This window comes from Peromyscus maniculatus, chromosome 2, assembly GCF_049852395.1.
Source record: "Peromyscus maniculatus bairdii isolate BWxNUB_F1_BW_parent chromosome 2, HU_Pman_BW_mat_3.1, whole genome shotgun sequence".
Classification (NCBI taxonomy): Eukaryota; Metazoa; Chordata; class Mammalia; order Rodentia; family Cricetidae; genus Peromyscus; species Peromyscus maniculatus.
The window spans coordinates 124,083,453-124,109,254 of record NC_134853.1 but is presented as its reverse complement, the minus strand read 5'-3'; positions in this window follow the sequence as shown (position 1 = coordinate 124,109,254).

Below are 25,802 nucleotides of genomic sequence, written 5' to 3'. Positions count from 1 at the left end.
TTACTTACCTCCTAGGCAATCAAGCTGACAAGATTAACCATCACAGGTCATCAAGATGGTTCAGTGGGTAAAGGCACATTCCCCTAAGCCTGATGATCTGAGTTTGAACCCTGGGTCCCACAAGTTGTAGAGAACTGACTCCTGCGAGTTGTCCTCTGACCCTGATACATGCTCCTGAGAGTATACTATACACACACACACACACACACACACACACACACACACACACACACAGGTACATGCATACATGCACACACACACACATGCACACAAGACAGAGTTAAATAAATGTAAGAATAACCATTGTACTAGCTAATTAGCATATACTGTCCTGTTCTTTAAAATGGCTCTCTAAAGTAGACTCTATTGGCCTCTTCCTAAATCCATGGAATCGGAGATAGAGAGACTTTAGGTAACATGCCAGAGCATCACGGCTATTTAGTGGTGAGGTCTACGATTCAAACGTGATGGCAAGCTTCTTAGCCATCTTACCCACTGTGCTTCACTGCTCTGCGTCTCACTATGTCACTTGACAAGGGGGCAAAGAGAGGCTGTATCTGCTCCTGACCACAATAATAGTCCTGGGAGCGGGGAGCCTGCGCCGAGCAGGAATGCCACACTGCTAATGGAAGAAAATGCAATTATGGGGCATAATTACAGTGTGTCGCATTCTGCAATTACACTGATGGTATTTAATATAGAGCATATTCGGAAGCTAAATGGAATGGGAACACCCCCAAACAGAACCACCAGGCTGCCGGGAACCTGGTCCCTCCACCCTGCAGAGGCACAGGCCCTCTGCTTAATGGGAAATACCTTGTCCCTTCAGAGCTGATCCCTAAATCATCATCCTGCCCTCAGCTCCACTTTCAAGGCTGCCCTCACCCAGGCAGCTCCTCTGCCTCCTTCCTAGTCACCCTCTCCTCTACACATCACAGCGCTTACAAGCTTACTGCTGGTCTAACCACTTCCAGAGATCCCGCTGGGTCACAGTCTGCATTGCAGATCAGAAGACGATTGCAAAAGTCAATTGCCACTCGCTTGCTGAGTCCCAACACTGCCGCTCAGCCTAAGACCCTGGGCTCACTGGCCCTAGGTGGCCTTCCTCCTCCTCCTCCTCTATGTCATTCCAGTCATTCAGAGTCTTTCACCCCAGCCAGGTTTGTGAGTGACTTCCTCTATGACAATGCCTGGCTTGCCATCTTTGCCTGACTGGAAGTCACTGAGACTCCTCTCACCCCCAGACATGGCTACAACAAACCCTTTGACTGTACCATGGCAGAGAGTCCCCTTTGGGGTGATGGTCCTGTTTCTACTCAGCTTCTGGGGAGTTGGTTCGCATTGGTTTGGAAGTCTAAGGGGTTTGTTTGTTTGTTTGTTTGTGTGTGTGTGTGTGTGTGTGTGTGTGTGTGTGTGTGTGTGTGTGTGTGTAGACATCATCTTACTATATAGTCCAGGCTGTCTTGGAACTAACTCACTAAGTAACCCAGACTGGTCCCAAACTCATGGCTATCTTCCTGCCTCAGCCTCTCAACTACAGACATCACAGGAGCAGGCCACCCCACCCAGCTTCTTTGTTTTCATTTCTGTATCAGCTGCCTATAGTGATGCCTGGCACAGAGTGAGTGCATTAAGGGAATGAAGGAAATATATTGAAATTATATGCAAGCAGTAATATTTTATTTCTGTGACTTCAAATAAGAGAAAACAGATAATGGCAGCCAGTCACAGACAGAGTCATTTTAGGCCTTCTTTTGATTTGAAAAATGATTTGAAAAGAAGATTAGAGACACAAAGAATCACACCCAAAGTCACAAAAGAACATGACAAAGAAAAAAGGGAAAAGCAGCTTTGTATGTGAGGCTTACTGTGGTCTCCTAAAATGATAAACTACTTGGCTGTTTAGACCCAACTAGCCAAGCTAAGGGCAGGAGGCACTTAAAACATTGTAAATGTTGGGGCTGGAGTGACGGCTCAGTAGTCAGGAGCACATGTTACTCGTTTTTTGTAAAAGATCTTAGTTTAGTCTCACATCCATGTTGGAAGGTTCATGGCTACCTATAACTTCAGCTCCAGGGGATCTTGACACCCTTTTCCAGCCTGAGTAGGCACCTGAACTCATATGCGCACATACCTGCACATAGACACACACACACACACACACACACACACACACACACACACACAGAATTAAAATAACTTTTAAAATTGTATTTTATGTGTATGGGTATTGTGCCTTCATATGTGCCTATGTACCACATGCATGCCTGGTACCAGACAAGGCTAGAAAAGGATTAGGTTCCCTGAGACTGGAGCTACAGATGGTTGTGAGCTGTCATGTGGGTTCTAGGAATTGAATGCAGATCTGTTAGAAGAGCAGCCAGTGCTCTTAACCACTGAGCAATCTCTCCACTCCCACAACCTTTTTTTTAAATTGAAAATGTTAATAGAAAATGTTCCAATAATGAACCTGTAGTGCAGTTGTTCAGATCCTAGAGCTTGGTTCTAAGGTCCGAGGGTTTGTGCTCTTCACAAATTCACATCTTAGAGTTCTAATCTCCATGTGACAATGTTAATAGCATCAGCAGGTAATCAGGGTCAGATGAGGTCATGAATGTGGAGTCTTCTGTTGCAGAATAGAATATTACTTTAACTATAAAAAGATGTGTTACATTTGTTTATGTTGTGGAATATTACTTTAACTATGTATAGGTGTGTTGCATTTGTTTATGCTGCATTTGTTTAACTATGTAAAGATGTGTTGCATTTGTTTCACCTTGCCTGCCTAAGACCTGATTGGTCTAATAAAGAGCTGAATGGCCAATAGCTAGGCAATAGAGGGATAGGCAGGGCTGGCCAGCAGAAAAAATAAGTAGGGGGAGGAATCTAGACTTGAGAGAAAGAGAGGGAGACACCAGGGGCCAGCTACCAGCCAGCCAGACACAGAGGAAGCAGGGAAGTAGGACATACAGAATGAAAGGTAAAAAGCCCTGAGGCAAATGTAGATGAAGAGAAACAGGTTAAATTAAGTTATAAAAGCTAGTGGGACAAGCCTAAGATAAGACCAAGCATCATAACTAATAATAAGTCTCCTTGTCTTTATTTGGGAGCCCAAACAGAAAACTAGCTACAGTCTTCATGGTATGATTTGATTCATCCCTTAAAAGAAGAGCTTTCTTTCTCCCTCCCTCCCTCCCTCCCTCCCTCCCTCCCTCCCTCCCTCCCTCCCTTCTTTCCTTTCTTCCTTCCCTCCCTGGATTCACACCAAAGAAAGGCCTTATAAAAACAGGAGAGAAGACTGCCCTCTGCTCAGCAGAAACACAGCCCTGCCCAGAACCCAGAGCCCACCAGGCTTCCCTCTATTCTTTGGACTTGCAGCCTCAGCACTATGGTGTATAAAGCTCGGTTTTGAAGCTGCCTTCTGGGTCATTCAGTCAGGCAGCTGAAGCTGGCTGAGACAGCTGGCATCACAGCTCATGACTTGCTTCAGCTAGGGTTGAATAAAAGGGAAATCCATTTTCACTAAGGTGCAAGCTCTACTGGGCTTTTGTAGTCACCGATTGCCCTTGGGGACACATGAGCACACCAGAGAGGGACAAGACAGATGCAGCCTGTAGAAGTTATATCTTCCCTTCAGAAGTTTATTTATTTAGAATACAAAATACGTCTTTGCACTGCGAAACACCCCAGAGGCTGGAAGCTTTGAGAACTGAACTTACAAAGCACCAGAGTGTCTCTTCCTCATGCCCGATCATTCACTTATTCAGCCAACGGTTTCTGAATTCCAGCTGCTGTCAGGCATGGGACCACAGCAGTGAATCAGCAGCTCCCTGCCCTCATGCAGACTCGACTCCAGGGACCTGGGCTAGAAGAGCCGCCTTCACGCGCAGTTCTCCACCCTGTCACCTCAGAAGGACAAGAGCACTAAAGTAAGAGGATGCAACCCCACCATCTTGTTTCACAGATGGGCAAATGACCTCAGAGAGAACAACACTGTGTCCCAGGTCAGATTGCACCTCCCTCACAGCTTCTCTAGTACTGTGACCCAAAGCTAACTCTATGAGTGCCTCGGCAGACCCGGTCCTGGCATTGCTAGTTACAGACCTGGGTCAAGCTCTGAACCCACCCCTTTCCGGGTTGTCTTCCCATGAAGAAGTTTGCTTAAGCTCAGTGTCTCCATTTCCCGCATCTACAGAATGGGCACTGCATCAGTCCCTTTTCTTGTTGCTGTGATCAGTCCAAATAATCCCCTGCATGTGCCTAGGGCTGGTGTCCTGAGTGATTCCACATCCTATCAAGTTGCTGATTGACACTAACCATCACAAGCATCATAATGGTGCTGATGATGGTGATGGCAGCATCACAACTCTTCCCTCCAACTGAGGGGGCTCACAGGAGAGGTGGGATTTGGGAAGTGGGGATGATTGTAAAAAGCTAACTGTGGGTGTCAGCGAGCACTTGGTTAGTGCAAATGGGGACAGAATTCAGCTGTAGGCAATTTTAGCAAAGTGAATTTTAGGTTTAAAAAAGGAACCCTAAGTTGGAAAACTACCAAATGTTTACAGTTTGGGTTGTGAGTCTACTTTTCATCAGCCTGTTTTATAAAATGTCAATGCAGGTGGTATTTCTGATGAGATTATGGCATCCCAATTAGAATGTAATGGTGTGAAATATACACACAGTCTTGAAGACAGGATAAGAGAGTATGGGAGGAATCTCTTCCGCCATCTTTGTCTTAAGTCACATGTTGACATTATCTTTTGATGACATTCACTTACAAATAAATTATAAACTAAGTATCCCTTCTACTCACACATTTAACTGTCTGATGACTTGACAATCTGCTGGACAACCCCACTTGCTGGATCAGGCTTGCTAGAGAATCCCTCCTTCCTCTTCCAGCCTTCTTGCCCTTACTAAGGGAGACACATCCACCTGCTCTGGCAGAGTTCTTTCTGCTTCTTTAGTTACAAATAGAAAAGAATGCTCCTTATGAATCTTCTTAACCAGATGAAGACTATGAGAATCATCATGACAGTCTAGAAAAGCTATGCAGAAAGCTTGGGAAGATCTGGTCAGGGTGGGGGTAGTTGGTTTTGAACTCCACACCTTCCCCTAGATTCATGGTCTCTAAGGAGTTGCAATCTGGTTGCCTAGCTTGGCTCACTAGCTGGCCTATGAGTGGGAAGGATTGTAGGGGAATAGAACATGGCTCCCAGATCCATAAAGGAGGCCTGTTTCCAGTGCGTGGATGCCAGCTCTCAGGGAAAGACCAGCCAAGACACAGGCACCAGAGGGAAAAGCTTGCATCTTGGGCAGGCCAGCCACTCAGAACAATGGCCTTGGTGAGGAAGAATGTAAGGAAGAATGCAGCAGAGGATGGGCTTGACCCTGAGTTGGACTTGGCTGCTCTGAAAAAACTGTTCTGCCTCAGTGGGCTCCAGTTTCCTCACCTAGAAAATGACAGAGGAGTGTTGTCAGTCCCCTCCTGCTAGAAAGTGATCACGACCTTATTCATGCCTGTTCTTGTCATCCTCGGGGCTGGCTCACCTAGTAATACCAGGTGCTGGCTGGGCTCAACAGCAGTTGCCAGTCCCCTGCTCCCATGCTTCTCCAACCCTCCCCTGGCCCCTTCCTTCCTCCTCCTTGCTCCCCTGTGCACTCTCCTGTGTAACTTTTTGCCTTGGAAATCAAAAATCAAAAGCTGCCGTATGCAGCGAGCTCCAGAGTCTAATTGATCAGGAATTGCTAATTCAGCAAACCTATGTGTCAGGAAGGGAACTTAACGCCCCGCATGATGGATCCTGTTAAAAGAAAAAGAGAAGAGAGCTTTACACACACCCATCACATCAGCCCCAATTATGCTCCCTGGTCAATGCCTTCCTGTGCTTGCAAAAGTGTCCTCAATACAGATGCCCATGGCCTGAAGGACCCAGGGGAAATAGCACTGAGTCCCAGTTGTGTAGACCACACGAGAACCCAGTCTTTCACATGTCCTGTTCAGGGGAAGGAGACTGAGAGGGTCACCAGGAAGTCTACTTGAGGGTACTGATGATGAGTGAGGGTACTGATGAGTGAGGGTACTGATGGATGAGGGTACTGAGGAGTGAGGGTACTGAGGAGTGAGGGTACTGATGGTTGAGGGTACTGATGAGTGAGGGTACTGATGAGTGAGGGTACTGATGGGTGAGGGTACTGATGAGTGAGGGTACTGAGGAGTGAGGGTACTGATGAGTGAGGGTACTGAGGAGTGAGGGTACTGATGGGTGAGGGTACTGATGAGTGAGGGTACTGAGGAGTGAGGGTACTGAGGAGTGAGGGTACTGAGGAGTGAGGGTACTGATGGGTGAGGGTACTGAGGAGTGAGGGTACTGATGGGTGAGGGTACTGATGGGTGAGGGTACTGAGGAGTGAGGGTACTGATGGGTGAGGGTACTGATGGGTGAGGGTACTGAGGAGTGAGGGTACTGATGGGTGAGGGTACTGAGGAGTGAGGGTACTGATGGTGAGGGTACTGACGGGTGAGGGTACTGAGGAGTGAGGATACTGATGGGTGAGGGTACTGAGGAGTGAGGGTACTGATGGTGAGGGTACTGATGGATGAGTGATAACACAACAACAGCACATCAGAGACCAAAGCAAACCTAGATGGACTGGGGATGGAGCCATCCCACTGTAACTAGGGAAGCTTGTTGAAATACAGTCTAGGCAGAGGAAGCAGCCATCACAGCCACGTGGTGTCACTTGTTTACAGCATAGAGATGAGTTTAGCTGGCACAGACATTGCAGTGACCAACATAAGTCATGTCATCTTTCTTGAGCTTGCTTCAACATCTGTCAAAAGGGCATGGCTGTCCCCTGCCTCCCTGCCTCTGCAGCTGGAGAGGAATCAGAGACACAATCCTCTGTGACGGTTCTGAGACTTGCAGGGTGTTGTAGAGACCGGCCTCAAGGTGAGTTCTCGAGAACTACGTGGGCTCAGGGCCCCTAGCACCTGTGGCTCTTGTAAATGAGAGAAGAAGGTCAAGCCAGCCTTGTGGGGACTCCTAAAGGAAGAGTGGAGCACGCCTTTGTCTTCGTCTGCTGACCTTCCAGCCCCATGTTTCTGATACCCCCGGGTCTCCAGAACTTAGATTTCTTCTACCTACCGTAAGCCGCTTGTATATGGAGAAAGATCCAGCTAGCTGCTGATCCTGGCTCTGCTACTCAGTAAGTATGAAACCCGAAGACTCACTAAGCCTCTCTTAGTTTCCATTTCTTCCTCTATAAAATGGGCTCAGATTGCTATTTCACGTGATTTTTTTAAAACTCATCACCGTAAACTGTAAAACACACACACACACACACACACACACAAGAGGTAAGCTAAGACCATCTTCCCCGCCCTCTACAATATTTTTTCATAATGAGAATCGCTCACAAGGAATTAAACCCCTCATGAGAGAGCAGGGGGACTGCGCTGGAGGTCGTGAACCTCTACTCTATTTCCGGCTCTGCCCTTCGGTTAATTTCCTCTTGCTTGCCCTTTGCTCCTCCAGAGTCGGGAGCTGTTTCTGAGGCTCCATGCCCACTGGCTTCCCAGTGGCTGCAGCCACTTAGATGTCATAGGAAATAGCTAGGCAGGGTATTTCCTCCTATCTTGAGCTACCTCAGATCCCCTACCTAGCAAGAGCCGTGTGTCCACCTTGCTGCTGCCTCTGATAACCTCATCTTCTCTCCTTAGCCTTCTCCTCCTAAGGAAGCAGCAACTCCCCAATATAACAGCCTCTAGTAGCCTCTCTTTCCCCATTTGGCTCCTTGGTCCTTCCACTTTCCATGTGTCCATTCCCTCTATTAAAAGATGTTCCTAATGTGCTTTTAGGCCCTGAAACCTGACCAACACCGTGGGTGTTCTTTTACCATCAAGGGAAGACAGAGGTTGGTAAACCCATTTATGTTCAGGGTCTTGTTACTATTTCTCGGTGGCCCCACCCACCTTCCCTGCTGGGCCCCTTCCCTGAGCCATAATCATCTCTCTGGCTCCTTTCATTTGCTCAAAACCAAAATCAAAAGTGAACTCTCCAACGCTGTTGCTCCTAACCCAGTCCCTTCATTCTCGGTTCCCCATTGGCCCATCTGATCTTGTTCTCATCCTTCCAGAGACAGATGGCATGCACATCTTGGAGAGGTGTGTTTGTGCAGTCGTCAGATTGCCTGACCCAGAGCAATGCTCACAGAAAACTCTCACTATAGGTTTTACATTTCACAGGTCTACTTGTCCTCCCATTTCTAGAGCGTTCTGCTTTGCACCCTTCTGTCACATATTGTCAGATAGTATGAATCAAATTCTGGCTTTCCCGTTTACAATTATGTGAGCTGGGAAACAATTAGTGAATTTCTCTCTCTGATACCCTGTCTACTCTGCAAATCAGGACACTAATACCTCCCCCCAGCAGGGTGGTTTTAAAGATAGAGGAAGCAGGTTCCCACTTCCATCTCCTATCCTTGGACTTGACCTCATTGTAATCTTGTGTCTATCCCTACATCACCCCTCTCCTGTTTCCATGGTGCAAATGGCCTCTTGGTGGTGAAACAATGAACTCCCCATTCAAGTTTACCATGAGGTACACCAAGATCCAGTGGCCTGTGTTTTCACAAATGTGAGGCTGGAAGCCCAGCAGGTAAAGACAAAGATGCATTCCCACCCTCCCCAAGGAAGCCATCCTGGATACCAACCACTGTTCTCCCTAGACAGTGAAATGAATCACCCTCCACTGGCCCCTACCCCATGCCCCATCCAATTGCATTTACCTTAACTCAAGAAGGAGAACAAGAAACCATTTTCTTTCAAGGGCTATACACCAAGACACCCCACTGAGAGGCTAATCCTTATCTTCAGATCACCCAATCCTTGGGCTATATCTAACATGTCCACAGACAGGCCAGTCATACCGATTCCAAAAACACTGACATATTTCTCTGCACAATTTGCAAGCAAAGCAATAATGCTCTAATTATGTGTCTATTATTGCCATCATCATAATGTACCCACGTAGATGGTGGCAGCTAGACTGGGTTAATATATTCATTAGGAACAGGCACGAGCAACATGACATTAATACTGCTAATAATACCTAATTGAGCTTAATTACAATGTGATGCCTAATATATTGTGATGAATTTATTCTCAAAGTATTTACATATTTGTAGTTGAGTAATTAGCATTCCTCCCATAAATAACTCCTTAAAAGTCCACTCCAGCTTGGAAGCAGGAGAAGGGTTGTTCATACCCTCCTGCTTAGAATGCCCTGGCCAAGAAAAAGCTCTTAATTATTGCAAAGATACATATATCACGTCTTCCTTGAAGGCAAAGTGACAGGTCCCACAGGGGAAGGCATTTCTGGGTAAAGGTAGCAGAATGAAAGGTTTGTTTTCTCCACTCCAAGTGAGACGAAGAGATTCCACCCTGCCACTCTGCTGCACTTGGCAGACACACAGGTCCAAGGTCTGACGGTGTGATGGACTGGAAGAGGAACACATATGCGCTGCAGGAGGGTGACCTGGCTAGAAAGAGGGCTTATGGAGGTGCCCTGAGAGCACTCAGTCAGCACGCCGACCTGGCAGGGAAGAACATGCCTCAGATGAGACCACTCTCCTCTCAGACTTGATGAGCTGTCACAGGACAGAAAGCAACAGCAAAGATTAGATTCTGAAGTCAAGTCCCCGCTCAGCCGCTTGCTATCCTCATGTCCTTAGGACAAAAACACAGCATGTGTGGGCCTCTGTTTTCCCTCTACATTATATTTGCTGGGTTCCTAATAATAACAACAATAAATTAGTATCTGGGATTCTGGATTCCTGTCCAGTGGATAAACAGTTAAACGTAGACTGCATTCCAAAGCTCTCCCTCCCATTTAATCCCAGTGACATCAGGCAAGTTAGTGGACCTCAGGTTCCTCACTCAGAAAATGAGAATTAATATATCTGACACACAGCGTTGTCGTAAGGATTAAGTGAACGAATAATTCGTGGAAATTTCTTGGGGCACCTGGCATATAGGAGACGTCCAATGTCAGCCAGCATTATGCCTATGGTGACCATCCCTTTTGTGCAAGGTGCCAACTCTAGGTAGTTGGAGCAGCAACAGAATTCAGCACGCTGCTCAAATGGACAAGAGGACTATCAATTGCTAAGGACAAGGTCAAGGCTGGATAGTCAAGAATTCAAGCGCGTCACTTCCATCCCTCCCCGACTCTGCTTCATGCTTGTGTTTGAAGATGCGATGTCTCTCCTTCCCGCTGCCTGTTTTCAGGCCTCCCCCACCATTACGGACTCTCCCTCTGAAGCCTCCGCCCAAAATCAACTCTTTCTTCCAGATGTTGCTTTTGGCCATGGTGTTTGATCATAGCAACTGAAAAAGTAACTGATGCTCCTCACCGCCAGAGTCGGGGAGCAGCTGCGATCCAGCAACTGTTTCTCTCTCTCTCTCAGGAGGCTGTTTGTATTACTGCCCGCTGCCCAGCTGTGTGTGTGGCCTGTTGAAGTCTGCAGCAGCCCATCGCATCTCCACACCCATCATACTGGTTCCTGAACTGCCTGCTGTGAGAAAAGAAAGAACTAAAAGTGTACTTTGCAGCTGAAGTAGGAGCAGCAAGCTCAGTTAGGAATGTACCTAAGAAGGAGCATGGGACAGATGCCGAGTTCCAGTTCCCTTCTTCCTCTTTTTTTATAATTTATTTTTTTATTTTATGTGCGTTGGTATTTTGCCAGCATGTATGTCTGTATGAGGATGTCAGATCTTGGAGTTACAGCCAGTTGTGAGCTGCCATGTGGGTGCTGGGAATTGAACCCAGGTCCTCCAGAAGAGCAGTCAGTGCTCTTAACCACTGAGCCATCTCTCCAGCCCCCAAGTTCCCTTCTTCTATCATGCCACCTGTGCCCCATTCCACAGGGACCAGACAGCCTCTGGAGCAGATAGTGTCACATACCAGCTGGGACTTCAGCCCCCAGATCTCTCTCTCTCCCTCTCTCTGCCTCTATCTCTCTGCCTCTGTCTCAGTCTCTCTGTGTGCTTCTCTCTCCCCCTCTTCCTCTCTCCCTCCCTCTCTTTCCCTCCCTCTCCTTCTTTCCCTCTCTCCCTACCCCCCAGTCTCCATCAAAGGCTGGAAAACTCTTGCTCCTTCAGCTTAAAGGTGGAGGGATAGACTATTCTCTTGACTGTGCTCCAATCCTAGAAAATTTAATCCCAGAAGAGAGAGTGCCTCTCCCTGGAGTACAGTTGTTCCTCATTCCATGACTCTGCTCCTGATACAGTGAAAAGAGGCAAAGGATCTGCAACTGGAGGCTAACTCCAGCAGGCCCACAGCCTCACCTCTGTATGGAGTAGTCTGTGTTTGCCAGTCGGACACCCGTACCCACTCCCTACCATTCTCCACTTAGACTGAATCCTAAGTAGAGCAGCACCAGGCTTCCTACTCTTCAGTTTCCCACTGGGGTCAGCTGATGTCACCAGCAGAAGACCCAAGGGCAAGAGGAGGTGGGAGGGGAGCATGTTCCTTCTTGTTTTCTCCAGACCTCACCCCTGAAGCACTGGTGTATCTGCACGCCTGTGTCTTTGCCCCTGCTATATGGCTCCCCTTTTTCCTGCACTTCCAGAAACATGGGCCATCTCATTGTGTTTAAGGGCTAGGGAAGCAATGGCTCTTCTCTGTTGCTGCTCCTGATGGCATCACCACCACTTGCTGGCTCATTAACTTTACCCACAGCTCTATTCAGCTCCAATATTTAATCATTCCCTTCCGTTAACCACTGTTTCTTGAAGAGCCCCTGCCCGATACCAACCTCCAGGAAAAGAGGTCTAACACAACAGTCCCTGTTTCTCAAGATTTACTCCAGGCTTATTGCTTTTGTCCATCTCACTGAGCTCTCCATTGCTCTAGAACGTTGCCATGCTCCTGGGGCACATCAAAGTCAACTTACAGCAGAGCTGAGGTGCAGAAGAGGGGTGCCTCAGCTTGCCTGGGAAGTTAGGGTGTGTGGCAACAGTGATTAGAAGAATATTAGGAAGATGCAGAGGAAGGACCGACATCATCCTTGCAGAGTGCTTGCATACAGGAAGTGCCTGGTACACTCTCCTTCCCTACCCCTTGCTCCTATCTCATTCCAAACTTGGAAATTGAACAATGAGAGGCAGAATGGCCCAGTGTTTAAGCTGTATCCAAATCTAAGGTCTAGTCTGGAATGTTAGGCAAGTAAGTTAAGCATTCTGTGCTTCAGTTTCCCCTCTGAAAACAATGGTGATAACTGGTAATATCAAGCTCCTGAGATAGTCCCTGAGGATTACATAAGTAAATGTGTTTCCAGGTGCTTCTAGGCATGCATGGGACAGGGAAAGTACTCAGAGAGTCCCAGGTGTTTTAACTTGAAACACCTTACATGGTGAAACTGGACAGGATGTTTCATACCCACATCCTCCCTAGCACAGTTTGTACAGTGTCCATTCTGTCTGGCACCCAGTTATGGGTCATTCAATCCAGACCTTCAAAGGTTAATAAAAGAGTAAACTGAAGATAAAAAAGCACCCTAAAGTGAAAGTCATAACCTGTATATAGAAAAAAATATATGCTGTGGACACCAACACAAGCCTACATCCTTTATAAAGAAATGGCCAAGAGTGACCTGGCTTAAACCTCTGCCAGCTGGTAACCCCTAATTTTAGACATCCTACCCAACTCACTCCCTTGAACCTCAGTTGTTCTCATCTTTAAAAGGAAAAAAGGTGAGTTCTAAACTCCCTATGCACTAACTGATGTAGACATAGCAAGAGAACCATCTAAAGACACACAAGAGCTGCCCAGCTCACTTCCTTCCCCGACCTGTCTTAGCCAAGACCTTGCTAATGGAATCCTGAGACATTAGTCCAAGGTCTTGGATGCTTGGCTGCTGTCAACTGGCTGTCCTTTGTCTCTGTGAGTCCAGGTCATGGGTCTTTGTTCCTTCATTAAACTGTATTTCCCTCCTGTCCTAGATGTTGTCCATTCCAACGGAACTGGCTTTTAAAGGTCTCTTGCAAGAGGGAGAGACCATTCTTACATGACATTGTGCAGGATCTGTGTCCAGAAATCCAAAGTAACCCCTTATACAGTGTTACTAAACAGGCTTCTAGAGATGTCAGTGGGCATAGCTACTTCGGACATAGAAAGGAACCTTAGCATCTGCCGGTCAGTCAAACTTCAGACAAACAGAACAGGTGTGTATATGTGGGTGGGGGTATAATATAGAGAATTGGCTTACATGATTATGGAGGTTGACAACTCCCAAGATCCTCAATATGAATAGGTCCTGGGGACCAGGAAAGACAATAGGATAATTATAGTCTCAAGGCAAGTAGGTTTTCCATTTAGAAAGTTAATGTTTCAGATCAAGCTGTTGTTTTTATTCAATAGCAGGAAAAATCCAATGCCCCAGTTCAAATGTAGTCACTGTCAAAATACCAGAGATACTGTTCCCCTGCTGTAATAAATGCCTGAAATAAATAAACTTGTTAAGAAGAAGTTTCTTTTGGCTCACAGTTTGAGGCTCTAGTCCATGATCATCTGACCTTACTGCATTAGAGCCTGTGGTGAGGCTGCATAGCATGGCAAGGTGTGTATAGTGAAGCAAGGCTTCTCACTTCATATAAAAGGCAAAAAAGAAAGAGATGAAGGAAGAGCATAGTCACAATGACCAGACGACCTCTCACAAGGCTCTATCCCTGAAAATTATCTCTACTTTCCAATAGCAACACCCTGGGAACCAAGACTTTAACACAGCATCTTCAGGGGACCTATAGGATGTACACTGTGGAACATAGTGTTTGTTGGGTATTTGCTGCTGGGCTTTGTGGGACCTGACTCTTAGAAGAAAAGCAATACCAGGTGAAGATCTAAGCCCTAGCAGAGAAACAAACAGTGTCTGGTATAATGAGACTTTTTCTATCCTGCCAGCCATCTTCCAAATAATGACACTGAGACTTCTTATTAATTATGAAAGCTTGGCCTATAGCTTAGACTTATTCCTAACTATGTCTTGTAACTTAAATTAACCCATTTATATTAGCCTACTTTCTATCACATGACATTACTTCTCTTCTGTCTTGCACCTCCTGTTTCCTCTTCATGTGACTGACAACTCTGGCCTTCTTCCCAGAGTCTTCTCTGTCCCTGGAATTCCTACCTAACATCTTTATAGCTATTGGCTGTTCAGGTTTTTATTACACTAATCACAGCAATACACCTTCACACAGTGTACAAATATTCCACAACAGTCTGAAGTTTTTAGGACATAGATGCTGTGGAGAAAAACTGTATAGGATGAGAAATAAAAGAGCCATCACAGAATCTATGGGGATTTCTAGGATATTAATAAGAAGCATAAACAGCTTTGTGTTACATAGCAGTGTCTGCAATCCCAGCATCTAGGTGTGGATATTTCACACAGGCCTGGTATATATGAAAAAAGAATTTTTCTCAGAAAAAAATTTTAACTTTTTCCTAAGTAGAAAAACATCTAGGAGGGAAACTGGGGAGTTCAAAAAACTGTAAAGGCATTCAAAAGATTAGCCAACAGTCAAGCATGGCGAGATGGTGATGAACAGCCTTTCTAGTTCCTCAGGCTGAGTGATGGGGACAGAAGCCTCCAGCTCCACTCCTGAAGATGAATTAGAAGTGAGGAAGAAGAGACAGGAAGATACAGGAGATGATATTGGGGTGCTTATATGAGGAGTTAGGAGAGCTTAGGCCTGATGCTTGTCTACATGTGGGTAGATAGCAAGAAATGGATCCTCCAGGGAAAGAGAGAGTACAAGCCACAGGTGTGTAAATTTTTTTTTTTTTTTTCCGAGACAGGGTTTCTCTATGTAGCTTTGCGCCTTCCTGGAACTCACTTGGTAGTCCAGGCTGGCCTCGAACTCACAGAGATCTGCCTGGCTCTGCCTCCCAAGTGCTGGGATTAAAGGCGTGCGCCACCACCGCCCGGCTAACAGGGGTGTAAATTAAAGCTCGCAAAGCACTTCCACATATCTTTTCTCTTTCCTTCAATATACTTCTGATATGGTTCTTGGGAATATGGTTATTAACCCACTTTATATCAATAAACTTGAAGTTAGTGGAGTTCAGTGATTGGCTCAAGGTCCCATGATCAATGGTATACTTCAAACTAAGTAGTCTTTGGCTTCACATCCGGAGCTTTTTCTTATACACCACATTTTTTTCTTGCTGTTCAGGCTGAGGCAGATCATAGCCCTGCATTTACCAAAGAGTTTTAGTAAGCAGGAGGAAAGAAAATTAAGCCATCCTTAGGACACCAGTCATGTACCACACACCATGCCAAGCTCTAAGGGTCATTCAGTGAACATTTATTAAGTTCCTACTATATGCCAGGCAGAATACCCGGGAAGCAGCAGGAAACAGATGAAACTCTGCCCTTGTGGGTATTACACACTACCAGGGAATAGAGAGAGTCAAGATATCTTGTATTCCTATATCCATCAAAGTTGTACCAGATTGTGTGCAGAACCTGAAGGTATAGATAGCAATGAACACACTTCAGAATAAATGTAAAATTCGAAACGAACACATTTATACATGATGGCAAGCTCTACAAAGAAAATTAAGGAAAGCATCAGGACTGCTGGAATGAGGGGACTGTACTTTTTCAAGGTGGCTAGAGAGAGGGCTCACTGGTTGAGAATGCTTGCCATGCAATGAGGAGGACCAGAATTCAGATCCCAGCATCCACATAATAAGTCAGGTGTTCTATGCTGTGGGATGGTCTGTATGTCAAATCTGTTGCTCTGATTGGTCAATAAATAAAATACTGATTGGCCAGTATTTTATCCTGCTAGGCAGGAAGTATAGGCAGGACTAACAAAGAGGAGAAAAGAAAGAACAGGAAGGCAAAAGGGAGTCACTGCCAGCCGCCGCCATGACAAACAGCATGTGAAGATGCCAGTAAGCCACGAGCCATGTGGCAAGGTATAGATTTATAGAAATGGATTAATATAAGCTATAAGAACAGTTAGCAAGAAGCCTGACACAGCCATACAGTTTGTAAGCAATATAAGTCTCTGTGTTTACTTGGTTGGGTCTGAGCAGCTGTGGGACTGGCGGGTGACAAAGATTTGTCCTGACTGTGGGCAAGGCAGGAAAACTCTAGCTACAGTTCTATGCACACCTGTGACTCCAGATACACCCATTGGGCAGCTCACAACCACCTGTAACTCCAGCTCCAAGGAATCCAATGCCCTCTTTGGGCCTCTGTGACCTCCTGCATGTACATGGTGCACATAAATTCATGCAAGCATACACATACAAATAAATAATGAAAACTCTTTGAAGTAAGAGAAAGTTACTGAGAAAAAAGCTAAGCAAGACTGAGGAAATGGGCATTGGGACAATCTGTAGGAAGAAGGGATGGCATGAAGAAAAGCCATGGGGTGACCACATTCAAAAAGTGTTCCAGGAATGTCAGCGAACTAAACGTACATGGCATGTAATGAGGCTCAGTGGGCAGGGATAGAATGAGGAGCAATACAGTGGTTATGTGGTAGGTAATGAGACCAAATGGAAGGGATAGAGCCCAATGTGCATGGTGTGTAATGGGGCTGACTGAACAAAGACAGAATGATGGGGGGGGGGGAGTAGAGTGGACAAGGATACAGTAGCATGGGTAGCATAGTAGGGTGGAGTAGAGTGAGAAAAGGAAGTTGGAGTAGGGTGGAATGAAGTGGGATGTTGGAAGTGGCTGGCGTAGGACAATGAGATTGGGAAGGGGAGGGAAATCCGTGCAGTGAAACAGCTTCAATGATGTGTCTTGGAGTGTAGTGCAAGGAGAAGAGGTGTGTCGGGTGGAGTGGTGGATTGGTTGATAAGGTGAGATGAGATGTGGAGAGCAGAGAATACTGGTTGGCTTAGGAGGGTTGGGTGGGTACTGTAGATGAAGGTAGTAAGGGTAGAGGTAGAAAGAACATTAAAGATCTCTAGACACCAGCACATTCCCAGTAACACTGGAATCCCAGAACTACGTATGGTTGTGATCTGACTTGGGTTTTTCACAACACCACTGTGGCTGCCATGCTAAGAACAAACCATAGGGAGAAAGAGAGGGATGGGATAGAACAACTGGACTCACATGAAAGATATGAGGGGCTTGAACCACTGTAGTAAAAAGTAATACAATGGTGGGTGTTTTGACCTTGGTTATGGAAGTTAGAGGAGAGTAAGGGACACCTCCAAGATATTTGCCTGAGCAAATAAAATGAAACAGCTATCACTGAATATGACTGTAAGATCTACAAGACCAGGAATGTGAAACCTGCTATCTGACTTGAGAATGTTATTAATATTTGAGAGGTCATATCCCAAAGTTCTTGATAGGTAGTTGGTTATATGAGTTTAGAGTTCAGGGAAGAGGTTGAAATGAAGATAAAAATGTAAGGGCCATCGGTTCAGGCAAATGAAGAGGTCCCTGCCAGCAAATAGGGGACAATTCACCCAATGAGATCAATTGCAGGGGATTGGCATGCATAGAAGGTTTTAAATCTATGTATTCATAATGATTCTGAAAAGAATAGCGCTGGTCCCTTTGAGGGCACTAAAGAACAAATTCATTATTCAAAACTAGCAAATTAAAAAAAACACTGGTAAATAAAAAAATCATTAAGTATTTAAATTACTTTTCCCTTATGAATTACACTTCTAGGTAATCAATGGTTGATTACAGAAAGTCTCTCTTATAGAAGCACTCTGAGAAGTTGTAAAGGCTTAATAGTAATACACAATCATATCTAAAGAGTCATTGGTCCCAAAGGGTGACCATCAACAGCATCACAAAGCCAGCATGGGCATGATGTGACTCCTGATAGCATGTATGAAGCATCGTTGTCCAAAAATGACAGAAAGAGACTGGGCATGATTGTGATTGAGCCTCTGCATCTACTTACCATTTTCCAGGACATGCCAGGAACAGGAGGACATGTTCAAAGATACAAGATGGATTTGATCAGTCAAGAATGTGAAAACTTCGTAGAAAAAAAAAAACAACCAGTTTCTTCAAGAGAGAGAGAGAGAGAGAGAGAGAGAGAGAGAGAAATGCTCATAAGAGACCAAAGAACTGTCTGCCAACCTAGTGTTCCATCTGAAGACGGCTTACAGCCAGAGCCAAATGAACAATGGAGTGAGTATTTTAGAATATTTACGAGCTATTGCCATATTTTAGGTGTAATAATACTGTGTTATAATCACATTAAAGAAAAAAGATCTTAATCTTTACAAATATATGTCAAAATATTTACATTTCAAACAGTGTTATTTCTGAGATTCGCTTTGCAGGTGGGATTGAATGATGGAACATGACTACTGATTGTACTTTTCTCAATGCTTTTGCATCAGTTGGAAATTCAAATTTTTCTAAAGTTTTAATAAAACAGTTATCAGCATAATAAATGATATTCTTGGAAAGTCATATGATAAACCAGACCCAAAAGAGTATGTGTAAGAAATTCAAAGACTAGCAAAATCTGCTGTAAGGGACTCCCTGAGGAGAGGTGCTGTTGACAACGAAGAGGCACAGGGGAATGTTCTGGAGCGATAGGAGCCTTCTGAATCTCAATCTGATACTTCCACACACATTTGTAATCATCTAAACAGTTATAAAGCTACATGATTGACACATTCTACTGTATATAAAAAGTATGCCTCATTTTTTTTAAAAAAAAGGGGGGGGGAGTGGAAGAGATTCTGGCATATAAATGTCCTTCACATGTGTAAAAATGAGATGGCCAAAGAGCAGGTGGGGACCAGAAAGAGGAACAGGGGCTGTGTTGTGGTGTCCTTTAACCTCAAGGAGCACAGAAGATGCAAAGAAGCAAGCAAAGATGATGGAAAGCAATAGGTAAGGAGAGAAGGTAAGCAGAGAAGAAGCCCACTGAATTGATCCTCCCCCTGCATCAGAGGCCATTTTTGGGGCACACCCCTTGAGGAGACCCTGGTCCAGAGAAGGAGGTAGCCATAGAAAGGGCTTGGTGTGGACACTATTCAAGGATGCTAAGAGCACAGAGAAGAGCAGACAGGGCCTGGCTGTAATGCATGCTTCAATCTGGACCTCTCACTTGCAAACCTGTGTCCAGGGGCAAATGACCCTGTAGTCAGAAGTTTTCCTGTGTCCCGCCCATCCCGCAGCTGCTCGGACAAATAAAAACACAGAGGCTTGTATTACTTACAAACTGTATGGCCTAATGGCTCAGGCATCTTGCTAGCTAGCTCCTACAACTTAACCCATTTCTATTAATCTATAAGTTGCCACATGGCCGTGACCTACCAGTACTTTCACATCTTGCTTCTCCTGGCTACAGCTGGTGTCTCTTCTCTCCCTATCCTTTCTTCTTCCTCTTTGCTTGAACTTCCTGCCTGACTCTAAGCTGCCTTGCCATAGGTCATACAGCTTCATTTATCAACCCATCAGAGAAATACATATTCACAGTGTACAGAAAGTGCTGTGGAATATCTTTCTGTATGCTGTAAATATGTGTTGCTCTGATGGGTTGATAAATAAAGCCGTTTGGCCTATGCCAAGTCAGGTTATAGCTAGGTGGAAAATTGAAGAGAGAGACAGAAAGGAGAGGCAGGGGAGATGCCATCCCCACCATCCAGGGAGCAGCATGTAATGGCACACAGGTAAAGCCATGAAACATGTGGTGACATATAGATTAACAGAAATGGGCTGAGTTTAGTTATAAGAGCTAGATAGCAAGAAGCTTGAGCCATAGGCCATGACGAAACAGTTCGTAATTAATATAAGCCTCTATGTGTTTATTTCGGTCTGAGCAGCTGTGGGACTGGGCAGGACACAGGAAAACTTCCAACCAAATGACCCTACTTCTTAAGCATTGGTTCCTTGTTGTAAAGTATATATCACAGAAACTTTTATCTTTGTGTCTTGGTTAGTTTTTGTCAACTTGACACAAGCTAGAGTCATTTGGGAAGAAAGAATCTCACTTGAGAAAGTGCTCCCACCAGATTGGCCTGTGGGCAGGCCTGTGGGCAAGCCTATGTGGCATTTCCTTGATTAATGATTGATGTGGGAGGGCCCAGGTCACTGTGGGTGTTGCCACCCCTTGCCAGGTAGTGCTGAGTTGTGTAAGAAAACACACTGAACAAATCAAGAGGATCAAGCCAATAAGCAGCGTTCCTCCATGGTCTCTACTTCAGTTCCTGCCCTGAGTTTCTACCCTGACTTCCCTCAATGAAGGAGTGTAAGCTGAAAGCTATAAGGTGAAATAAACCCTTTCCTTCCCAAGTTGCTTTTGGTCGTTGTGTTTTATCACAGCAATGGAAACCTAACTAAGACAGTTTGTTTGGGTCACTATAATTATATAGGCTAAACAGTTTGTAATGCATGGAAATTCATTCCATATAGTACAGAGGCTTGGAAGTCTGAGGTGAAGGTTCCATCAGGCTGGTATCTACTGAGGACCAGTTTTCCCATTAGTAGATAGCATGAAGGATGCCTAGGTCTTTTCAGTATTGCTTCACAGGGCAGAGGAGTGAGGGTCCTTTGGTGACCTCATATGAGGGCACTAATCCCATTCCTAGGGGCTCTGTCCTCATGCCTTAATCAGCTCCAAAGGTCCAACTCCCTACCTCAAGGTTAGAATTTAACATGGGACTCTGGCAGAGAGAAGACACAAAGCTGGTGTGCACTCATCTTCAGACCACCTTGTGATTATGAAATAAAACTTAGGTGACACACATCAACAGTCTAAGGAAGTCTGTGGCACCTAATAGTGGTTCACAGCTACCTTGCCTGGAGGTATGGCGTGGGCATCGAACCATGAACTTGAAAGACAAGAGAGGAAGGAGTGGATGCTCTCAAGAGAAGAGAGATGTGTGGTGGGCTTCAGATGTGCTGCGTTCTGACCTGGGAAGCCTAAAGGGAGGGTTTTAAAGGCAGGAGAGCATCTCGGGGTAAAGTCAGTAATGGAGAGCAGGAAGGCTGGTTTGCAGGAACTCTGGCCCACAGAAGAGCCCAGAGGCAGCCCGGAGTCCAGAGCCACCCAAGGAGAGTCAGTCACTTGTGCTTTCCAGGAAGCTCTTTTCTGCAGGTCAGGAGCTTGGAGGAGCCTGCCTTATGACACTGAGGCTGCAACTGTGACCTTGCTGGGCCCCGAGAGTGACAAGAATGGAGCCCATAATTATTAACCTTGCCACTTGTTTCTGTAGTTTATTGTGACAAGACAATGCAATAAGGCGGGAGGTAATCAAAAAGCAATTTTGTAGCAGTAAGCTTAAAGTGACAGACCTTGCTTTTCCTAAATAAATCACCATTATTCCCATATGGCTCAGGACTGACAACTTGGGTTTCCTTAGAAACGGAGTACTTAGCTAAACCTGTGGCCCAGTGTGAATGAGACTGAGTGGCATATGGAATGAGGATGAGAATCTCATCGCCAAGTCCTTCCCAGAGGTCCGCACACCTCACAGGTGAGGGGAGGCACCATTAGGATTCCTCGCTGGCACCACTCTGCATTCACAGGAGTCCCCAGGGACCCCTGAGCTCTGTGACACAGAGTAATTTGTCATTTTGCAGCATCATTAATTTGGTTTTGAAGAGACATTTGCTTTGCTGGTGAGCATATTTGAGAACTCCAGCCTTCACTTCTCAGCTTGGCCTTTGACGTCTACAAGGTAACTCTCAAAAAGTGATGATGGGAAATACACCAAAAATGGGCTCTCTGTGAACAAAGGAAGACGAGAACTGATGCCAGTCACCACGTGGAGGAAGTGGGGACAGAGACCAGGAGGCAGTGATTTGAGAAAAGTTCTATGACAGGTTGGCAAGATGGCCCAGCAAGTGAGGGTGCTTGCCGCCAAGCCTGATGACCTGAGTTCAACCCCCAGAACAAATATGGTAGGAGAGAACTGACTCCCAGAAGTTGTCCTCTGACCTCCATATTTGTATCAATCACCCTGACACAAAACAAAGGAAGGAAGGAAGGAAGGAAGGGAGGGAGGGAGGGAGGGAGGGAGGGAGGAAAGAAAAATGAAGGAAGGAAGGAAAGAAGGGAGGGAGGGAGAGAAGGAGGGAGGAAGGAAAGAAGGAAGGAAGGGAGGGAGGGAGAGAGGGAGGGAGGAAAGAAAAATGAAGGAAGGAAGGAAAGAAGGAAGGAAGGGAAGGAGGGAGGGAGGGAGGGAGGGAGGAAGGAAGGAAGGAAGGAAGGAAGGAAGGAAGGAAGGAAGGAAGGAAGGAAGGAAGGAAGGAAGGAAGGAAGGAAGATAAAATTTCTATGACAAAAATTACAGATTCTACAGAGACACAAACTTACAAGGACCTGGGTCTTTAAGGGTTCTGAATCCATACTTTATAGTGCTAAATCTAGTGTTAGATACTCTGTGTTTTAAGAAATTAATGACTCCCTTCGTCATTGCCCTCCTTCTTCCTCCCTCCCTCCTTTGGACACATTCACGATGCACCTGCGCGGTTGAAGGCACAGCTCTGTTGACATAAAGACCTCACGGCCTGGCCAAGTGACAATCCAGGCAGGGAACTCAGAGGACAGTGTAGCTGCCAGTTGTGCAGCTTCAGGGAAGGCTCATGAGGGGAATGATGTTTGGGGAAGGTTCACTGAGGTACAGATGCTGAGGCAAGGCTGATTGAGGAGGACATCTTCAGGAAGTAGGGGTTAACAAGCAGAACCATCAGCCAAGGGCTGAGGAGAGGTGTGGGCTGGAGCAGGACTCATGTCCAGGTTTCTCAGACTGGCTGCAGTGTGAAGAGCCCATGAAATCCCCTGGGCCACACTGTGCCTAGCAGCCTCAGCGGCCCTCCCCACCGTCCTCTGACCTCAGGGTCTCTGCCCAGGACACATGCCTGCTTCACTGCCTCCCATCACTCTTGCTTCCTGCTGCCCCTTCCCTTGGGGACTCAAGTAAGCCTCCCCCAAACATCCAACTAAAGATCCTGCTGTTTTTCTTCATAGCCTCAAACAATAACACAAATTAATTAGTTTTACATTTGCTTGTTTGTTCTTGTTTCCTTGTTACAACTCTCTTGACTTCTAGATTCTACATTCTTTCAAATCAAAGAAAACATGGGTTTTTTCTCCTCTCCTAGAGCCTCCCTGCTCATGCCTTGTCATCCATAAATATCCACTGACTGAATGAAAGCATGGACATAAGAAGGAAAGGGTGGGCATGTGCTAAGTTCTTCCCACTCTGTCTTCCCTCCAAGCCAGGCTGGAGCATGCCTTGCTGTTTCCATAGGGTCCCTGCACACCTGCTCACAGCTCTTGATAGAACACTATGGAAACCCTTTATTTACCCACCCTCAGTCCTCCCCCTCCCCTGGGTGGGATATTTGATCACACTGAGAAGATGTCTCTGTCCTTCCTCACCTGCCTAAGGCACCTTCTGATTGGTTTAATAAAGAGCTAATTGGCCAATGGCTGGACAGGAGAGGATAGGAGGGACTTCTGGGGAGAAAGAGGACATGAGAGAATAATCTAGGAGGTGGGGATTTGCCAACCAGATGCAGAAGAAGTCAGATGTACTGTACTGAGAAGCAGTAATGAGCCATGTGGCAGAATATAGAATAAACAGGTTAATTTAAGTTTTAAAAGCTAGTTGGGAACAAGTCTAAGCTAAGCCAATCTTTCATAATTAATAAGAAGTTCCCATGTGATTATTTGGGAGCTGGCAGTCCAAAGAAAGACCTCTTTTACTCCCCAACTAAACACTTTGAGGAGGTTGGGATGGCCTCAGTCCATCACAACCCCCAAGGTCATTTGTTGAATGGATACTTGACCCCAAGATCAGGAGTGCTCTGTTAGGGGAGGAGCAGACTGGGCATTTCTGTCCTTCCCAACATCAGGAGAGCCTGGGTGAGCAGGACTTCCCTGGGGACCCCTTTTATAGCTCAGTCCTGTTAGTAGCATACAGGAGACAAGATATTACCCTGTCTGCCTTTCAGGGCTCTTTTTCACAAGCTGACTAGCCCAAGGTGAACACCTGTGCTTCTGTGAGGGGAATGAAGTGGCAGGCTGTGCAAACAGCAGAGCCTGGACATACCTATCCCACGGGCTCCTCGTAATCCACACACCAGGCAGACCTGGGGCCATTCTCTGGAAGGCAGAAAGACTGTAATGAGTCTTTCTCTGTCCTGCCACCCAGCTCCCAAATAACGACACAGAGACTTCCTATTAATTATAAAAGTTTGGCCTATAGCTTAGGCTTATTCCTAACTAGCTCTTATAACTTAAATTCACCTATTATATTAATGTGTGTTCTATGACATAGAACATGGCATTACCTCTCTTCCATCTTGCACCTCCTGTTTCCTCTCCATGTCTCCTGACATCTTCCGTGTGCCTAAACTCTCCTCCTCTTCCTTTCTTTCTCTAGAAATCCCACCTATACCTCCTGCCTAGCTATTGGTACCTCAGCTTTTTATTACCCCAATCACAGAAAACTCATCTTCATACAGTGTACACATATCTCACAACATGGGATTGTGAATTTGATAGGCACTGCACATACAGGTGGTCTCATGGCCTGAAGGCAAACAGGAGTGAGAGTTGGGTAAGTCAGAAGTGTGCAGACTAGGAAATGCAGGTATAATTCTAACCAGGGCGGTCAGGGCAAGCTTGGCTCAGAAGTGACACTGGAAAGATTCCAGGAGCTTCAGTACCTGCTGGGAAAGCATCCCAGGAGGAAGGGAGAGTAGATGTAGAAGTGCCAGATGGAGACGTTAGTGTTTTAATATCAGGGAGCGGGCCAGTAAAGTCAAATAGAGCCGAGCAGTGATAACAGTCTATGACATCAACGAGGAGAAGGTGAGCATAGGTCTCACAGGCACCAAGGACCCCGGCTGTGACTTAGTGAAATGAGCAGGGTGTGGAGCCCAGAAGTGACATAATCCAACTTGGATTTCTGACTTAAGTCTCTGAAGGTGTGTGTACTTGCTGTTGTGAGAATAAAACATGAGGACAGATGAGGAAAAGCAGGGATCGGGTTGCTGGGTGCCCCAGAGAAAGGATGATGTTGTCCTTGGGGGCGACAGAAACTGTCAAGAAAAGAAGCAGAAGCATTGGAGGGAAGGATGGGGCCAGCAGGACTTCCCCAGGCCCTGGATGTGGTATTGACAGAGACACAGGAGGTGACTGCTTCCTGCCTAGTCCCCTCCTCATCTGCTTTCCCCTTAGCCTATAAGCTGACTCTGTGAGGCTTGAAGGAGGTCTAGATGCCTGCATTTTTAACAAATACCAGTGGGCCCACACTAGGCATTCTCATACAGCCTGAGGCTTAGACTCAACCATGAAGTAAGGACGGAGGGAAGGAGGAGTCAAGGTTCCTCAGAGTGACATGAGTTCACTCACCCCTTGACACCCGACTCACGACCCCGCAAAATGCTGACTCACACTGCTTACAATGGTGGCCCCAGCGTTCCCTATGTGCTGTGCCCTGCTTGGTTTTTCTCCAGAGCACACATCACCCTGATACAATTGACTCGCTTCATCTTCCCACATTACAGCAGAGCTCCCCAGTAAGCAAAGACCAAACGGTGTTCTCATGGCATTTGTTGTTACCTAGACCGATGGGACATTATCTACAAGTATTAGTGCCAGGCAGGGACATGTCAAGGGACGCACTGAGGACACAGTAGGCAGGGCTGGGCCAGGCTTGAGGGCCAGGCTGCTTCTCTGAGGAAGTGGCATGGGGTGGTGATCTATGCCATGAGGAGAGTTTGTCATATGAAGAAGGGAACAAGGTAACAGGAACTCATTAGTGGGC